Raw genomic sequence first — 7,020 nt, forward strand, 5'->3', positions numbered from 1 at the left:
AAGCACTAAATATTTATAGCCTACAGAATAAAATGGAGGAGAAAAGCTTATTTATGGAATTTAAATATTTTATGCATTGCATTTAAAAAGATATTCTGTAGCACAGACCTGACAAAAACAGATAAAATAAAAAGCATGCTCACTGCCTCCATATGAGATATGCTTCCCAGACAATGCATCTCTCAAGACTGAGGTGGCTTTTAAAGTACTACTCATTCATTTACTTCTTTATTCATTTTTTACCAAATACGCATTGATTATATATGTGTGAGACCTGGTGAAAGAGGCTGTGTTTATGAACTTATCAGATATGATCCTTGACTTGTGAGCTTAGAGGCTACCATGGTAGCAGATGCTAAGAACTAATCAGATACATATGTAACTGCAAATTTTAACAAGGGATAAAAAGGAAAATATAAGACATTATGAGCTATTGTAATTGAGACTTAATTTTGATGGAATGTTAGGGAAGACCATTCTGGGGCAATTTACAATGAGATGAAGGATCAGTAGGGCTTAACCAAGCTTTGGATGGGAGGATTTAAGTTTGGAGTAGAAGGAACAAAATATCTAAATCAGGAAGAAAAGGCTTGGTGCATTTGTACAACTGAAATCAGTATGGAAAAGAATGTTGCTGAGGAGAAAGGCAGGGCCAAAGCCCTGTGTGCCGTTTGAGCCCTTTTTAAGGACTTGGGAAGTCATATTTGGTACTTAAAATATCAACACTGGTATGTGGAATTGAAAAAAAGTATTATCAGAAAGTTGTACACAAGGGGATAAGACAATATTTGGAGACATTTTATTGCTAGAATCTAGGGAGAGATGCTTCGTAACAGGTATCACCAGTAAGTAATTATAGCCTTCCTAATGGCAGAAGCAGGCTCTGGGAGTAGCATTTAGGTAGAAATAGTTTGTTTGAGAACTGATTCCAGAAGGATGGTAGGGAAGTGAATTAAGTGAGTCAGATAAGGGAGGAAGCTGTGTTAGGCTGAGTAAATGCCCTTCAAGAATCCCTGTCCTAGGGGCGCCTGGGTGGCTCAGTGGGTTAAGCCTCTGCCTTCAGCTCAGGTCATGATCTCAGGGTCCTGGGATCGAGCCCCACATCGGTCTCTCTGCTCGGCGGGGAGCCTGCTTCCCCCTCTCTCTCTGCTTGCCTCTCTATCTACTTGTGATCTCTCTATATCTATCAAATAAATAAAATCTTTAAAAAAAAAAAAAAAGAATCCCTGTCCTAATTCCTGGAATCTGTGAATGTTACCTTATATGGCAAAAAGATTTAGAGATGTGATGAAGTTAAGGATCTTGAGGTGGACAAATTATTCTGGATTATCTGAGTGGGCCCTAAATGTTATGATCAGTGTCCTTATAAGAGTGAGGGGGAAGCAGGCCATGTGACTATAGAAGCACAAATTGGAGTGATGCAGGAAGATGGAGGAAGTGAAACTGAAAAAGGCAAGAAATGGCTTGTTTTTAGAGCCTCCAGAGGATGTGTCTCTGCCAACACCTAATTTTGGCCCAATGAAACCATTCTGGACATCTTCCCTCCAGGACTATAAGATAATACATTCGTGCTGTTTCATGTTTTTTTTTTTTTTTTTTTAATATGTTACAGTGGCAATAGCAAACTAATACAGAAGTAGATATAGAAGGATACATGAGTAGGGAGGGAGGTTATTCTGTGGACCACTAGAGCTCAGTACTACTGGTGAACTCTCAGAAACAGTGAAAAATACCCTTTGGAATTGCCCCAGATCAGTATCAAGGAAAATGGAGTATTTATCAACCAACATCCCTTCATGGTTTATTAAGAACAGATTACGGAGGTACCTGCGTGACTCAGTGGGTTAAAGCCTCTGCCTTCAGCTCAGGTCATGATCCCAGGGTCCTGGGATCGAGCCCTGCATCAGGCTCTCTGTTCGGCAGGGAGCCTTCTTCCTCCTCTCTCTCTGCCTGCCTCTTTGCCTACTTGTGATCTCTGTCTGTCAAATAAATAAATAAAATCTTAAAAAAAAAAAAGGAACAGATTACGAAGGTATTAACTGCATAGCACTTCTGGTCTTCTTCTAGTGTGCTAACAGAAAATGTGTGTGAAGGCAGAGTAAGCCTTCAGATGGAAAACAGCATATGCATCCAAAAAGAAAACATCAGTATGCATGGGAATGTTGAGGAATGAAGGCACTGACAATGTCTGCAATAGTCCACCCCTTAGAATTTGATGTACTTGTTTCCATGTTAACTTTTATCCTTCTTTCATTGATTTTTTCAAGAAAGTCATATTTTTTTAAAGTCTCAAAACAGAGAGTACAATGAGATAAGCTACAGTTTTGATCCCTGCTACTGTAGTTGGTTCCAAGGCCATAGTTGACATTTAAGTTATATCCTTTCTCTATTACTCCTTCTAGATCTCCCTACTCTCAGGCAGCACTTCTGTAGGTCTGGGTTTTGTTTGTTTGTTATTTGTTTTTTGGCTACTGGAATAATGAGATCTTCACCCTTAAAGGATTTAAGCCCTTTTTACTATGTCCTTGTCAGGCTTTGCTTGCTGTAATTGCCTATTCTTAGTTATTATAAAAAATGAAAATGCTAAGAGAAGCCCCTTGGAGTTTCCTTAATTATAACATTTTTCTCCCTACCCCATTATGTAGAAACAGCCTTATCTTCTTATGATAATCAGAGACAATTACCCCTAACAATATAGTGATTTCCTTTTCTGCTTGATGATCTGTAGGCATATAGAATCAGGGCATCTGTAGATTTAGGTTTTGTGAAGTTCTTACTGCGTCCAGAGCTAGAAGCATTCCTTTACCTAGAAATCACAATTTCCCCAAGTGGGCCCTCAAGAATAATGTTGAGGGAGGCCATTTCCACTTCTACCCCCTGGCTTCCAGACCCATAAATTATAACTATCACCAACACAACACCCTATAATAGCTGCTTCAAAGGTCATATTGCATGTTATGGAAAACTTCCCAAATGAACAAGGTGTTATCCCCAAATAATGCCTTACATGTATCTTTAAGAGTTCATTCCAGTGTTCTGTGATTTTAAGAAGCACTGGTAAGGGAGTAGGTAAAACAAGGAAGGATCCTAGTATAAGTTGTTTTAATGATGAAATTGTTGCTATTAGTAATGTCTCTTCCTCCTGGTGCCCTCTAGGGGACTATGCCTTAGCTTCCTTTGTCTTTACTCATTGGCCATAGGTATGGTTTTATCAAGCTTCGGGAATGGAGGATATGTATGGATTCAGCAGTATCATTTGAATAATAGTATCACAGTTGAGTGCCTAAACTACCAGCAGTAGAGACCAGTATCTTCTCACAGGGTCAGTAAGCTGCCTTCTGGAAGGTTTACTACATTGAACACTTTCCATGAGGTAGGATCTTGTGCTTTGCCCTCACAGAGATAAACACATGTTTCTTAACATGGATTTGTCTTCCCTACCTCCAGCACTGAGGCTAGCACCAGCTTCCCTGCACTCTCTGAGTGCTTTATCTATGCCATAGTATCTTATGTATACTGTCTTTAGTAGAGGTTGTGACTGGTTATATAAAATGTGGCACTGTACCAATGATTTTACTTATCTTACTATATTCCCTGTCACATAGAAGTAGTTGGCATGGTAGAATAATGAAATAAACCGTTAAGACTCAGTTTAGAGAAAGCTGAGATGCAAATATTCTGAGAAGTCAGGGAACCATTATGTAGCATGTGATATAAACCTTCAACAAGTAACTGATATGTAGTGCCGTCTCACCTACAGAGAGTGTATACAGGTATGCCAAACAAGTTATAGAGGTGGGAATAGCTATCTCTCACATTATACTTTATAATCTGCTAGAATTTTTGCTTCCCTTTTTCATGACCTTGAGTTATGGATTTGGTTGTCCTAGTCCCCAAAGTAGAACAACTTCTGCTAGGAAAACCAGTCTTGGTTCTAACAAATTAAAATGTAAGGCTTTGCTCTGGCTATTTTGAACTCTTCATGACAAGAAGCAGACTTTCAGGGTGACTCATTGTAATAACTAGGGGCAAATTTTGCTGCTGAACAATAAGTGAAAAGAAGACTATTTTTGGAATTAGGGAGACTCACTGGGGGTGTCTTAGTACCCTCTTGTCCCCCAATTGTAGTCACTGTAAAATAGTGGTAACCAAAAAAAGGTAACACCACCAAGAATACCATTTCTTCAGAGATAAAGGTTTAGATCACCCTACAAGGTAAAGACTCTTGTGCAGCCAAAGGGTAAAGCAGGAGGTAAAGAGTATGTGGAACATGTGTGGAGCAAACAAGTTAAGATTACCAAATTTGTCACCATGAAAAAGTTAGAGTTGTGAATCATAGCAGGTATGCTTTTTGGTTATTTAAGTGTTTATTTTATCCTTCTTCACCTAGAACTTTATATAATGTTCATTCCATGTAATGTTCTAGGAGTCACATAACAATCCTAGTTATGACCAAATTGATAACACTCTGCAGTTCCATATTAACTGGTGGGATTTCTTGAGTCCTCTGCATTACTGTTTCATGTTTCATCCAACAAAGTATAAGAATGGATGAAAAGAAGACAAAGGGGTATAGTGTGTTGCATATCATCTGTTTGCCCTTCCAGATGTACTCCCTATCCTTTCTCTTCCATAGGGTTAGGTCAGTATGGACCCAGTAGACATCATTGTTCTCATCATTATACAGGTATTCTTCTGTCACATTTCATTATTTCATTAACTTTTCCTCTCCTCATTCCTTTTGGTGTGGGATTGTAAGCTCTGTGTTACTCGACTACCTTTGTTGGTTCTCTTATACCTACATATTTGTAAACAGTGTCTTTATAATGAACTCTCCTTAAATTATCCTATTTCCAGTACATCAGCAATTTCATATAGGGACCCTGGCTGATAAAGATGGCCAGTATGGGACGTATTGGGTCTGAGGGTCCTGGAAATTCATTTTGAGGACATTTCCAAAGAGGATAGTTGGGAAAAGGTCTGGACTAATGACCTACATTTGGAAACCATTAGTAGATAAGTGGAAGATGAGATCACAGATGTGGAACACCAGGCTGGTGACAGAATACTGGGGACACAGACATTGAGGTTGCAGGCATAGGATGAGGACCTAATGAAGGAGGGAAGGAAGACATAGGCAGCAAATTATTAAGAGAAATAGGAATGTGCAGCATGACAGGAATAAATGGATGGAGGATTTTTTTTTAAAAGGAGAATGTCATTATCAGTGTCAAGATGCAACAGAAAGAGCTAGTAAGATGATGGTTTTTTTATGTTTTTTTTTTTTTTAAAGATTTTATTTATTTATTTGACAGACAGAGAGAGAGAGATCACAAGTAGGCAGAGAGACAGGCAGCAAGAGAGGGAGAAGCAGGCTCCCCGCTGAGCAGAGAGCCCGATGCGGGGCTCCATCCCAGGACCCTGAGATCATGACCCAAGCCGAAGGCAGATGCTCAACCCACTGAGCCACTCAGGTGCCCCAGACCTGAGATTTCTTCAGTATAATAGTGAAAAGGGGAACAGATGTCATTGATTAAACTGCTAAATATTAAGAAGTAGAAATGTTTATTTCTTCTTTCTTCTCCTCTTTCCTCCTTCCTTTCTCTCCTTGCCTGTTTCTTCATTCCCCTTTTCAACCTTTTCTTGCCACTTGTATGTCTTCCTTCCTCCTTCATTCCTTTTTACCAAATTTCTTCTCTTTCTTCTCTCTTCTTTTCTCTTCTCCTTTAATATTGATGGTGCACATTTATGTATCAGATATTATGAAAGGTACAGAAAGTATGTCTTATGATGTATTTATAATAAAAAGTTCCCCCCCAAAAAGGAGTTTGCAATGTCCCTTCGCTTGGGAGGTTATTAATACTTGCATAATAGCCATGGAAAAGATAAGGTTGTTTGTTTATACACATTGAACTTTTGTTACTTTTGTACTCTAGGAGTATAGGAAATAAAATGTGGATTATTCTGAAAATGTTATCTTTATTACTTTTTTGCTAAGGCCTCCAACCCGTCAACACTTCTAATTCTTCATGTTGGGAGATTTGACAATTTATGAAACCCTTGAATTTCACTAATAACCTGTTGGGAGACAGTATTATTTCTTCTAGTATATTATATAGCCACCTACCTCAACCCTATTGCAATGGCCTCTGCTAGGCCTCCCTTCCCCAGTGATCTTAATATCTACTTGGAAGTGTCTCTAGAATTAACTGTTCTCCTCTCCCAATTCAAGGGACGAAAAAGAAAGCCTGGCATCCTGTCTTCTAACCCAATCTCTGTCCTGGTTTCCTTGGTATGGATAATGGGGAAAAAACAAAACAAAACAAAAATAAGAACAAAAACTCCCTCTGAATAGATGAAAATTTTCGTTTTATCAAGATAGATAAAAAAAAAAAAGATAGATAATAAGGAAAGTAATCTTAGGTTTATAACCAGAGAGCTAGGATTTGGAGAGAGGGCAGAAGAGAGAAAGAAGACAGACAAATTTGAATTAATGTACATGATGTCATCCAGTTCTTCCAAGTATGGAATTGAGGAAGAAAATGAAAGGAAAGAAACTCTCTTTCCAAAGACTTTGGGGTTGACACATATTTTTCACGACTTGGCTCAGAGACTCAATGATGACAGCCACATAGAGATGAAGCTATATATTCTTGACCTTTCAGATTTTCCTTTTCCTGCCCACTCAGAATATATCTTTGACTAAACTAGAGTTTTCCCTACTGCAAAGTTGAAAATGAAATAAAACTTAGTGAAACAATTAATATACATTTCCCAAAGTTAAATTGTTGAAAAGGTAGTTTCTAATATAGTAATCTAAGGGCAAGAGTTGACTTTCAGTAATTTGGCAGTATAGATGACCAAATGCTTTAATTGTTAAAAAGCCAAATTGGTACCTAAAGTTCCTAAATTGGCTTTCTTCCTGGCCCAAATGTCATAGCTAATTTTTTAGTTCTGTTTCTTACTGTTTGGATTACCTGGTAATTGAATGAGGTTTAAAGGAAAGAGGATCAGGTAATT

Source organism: Meles meles, chromosome 2 (assembly GCF_922984935.1).
Source record: "Meles meles chromosome 2, mMelMel3.1 paternal haplotype, whole genome shotgun sequence".
Taxonomy (NCBI): domain Eukaryota; kingdom Metazoa; phylum Chordata; class Mammalia; order Carnivora; family Mustelidae; genus Meles; species Meles meles.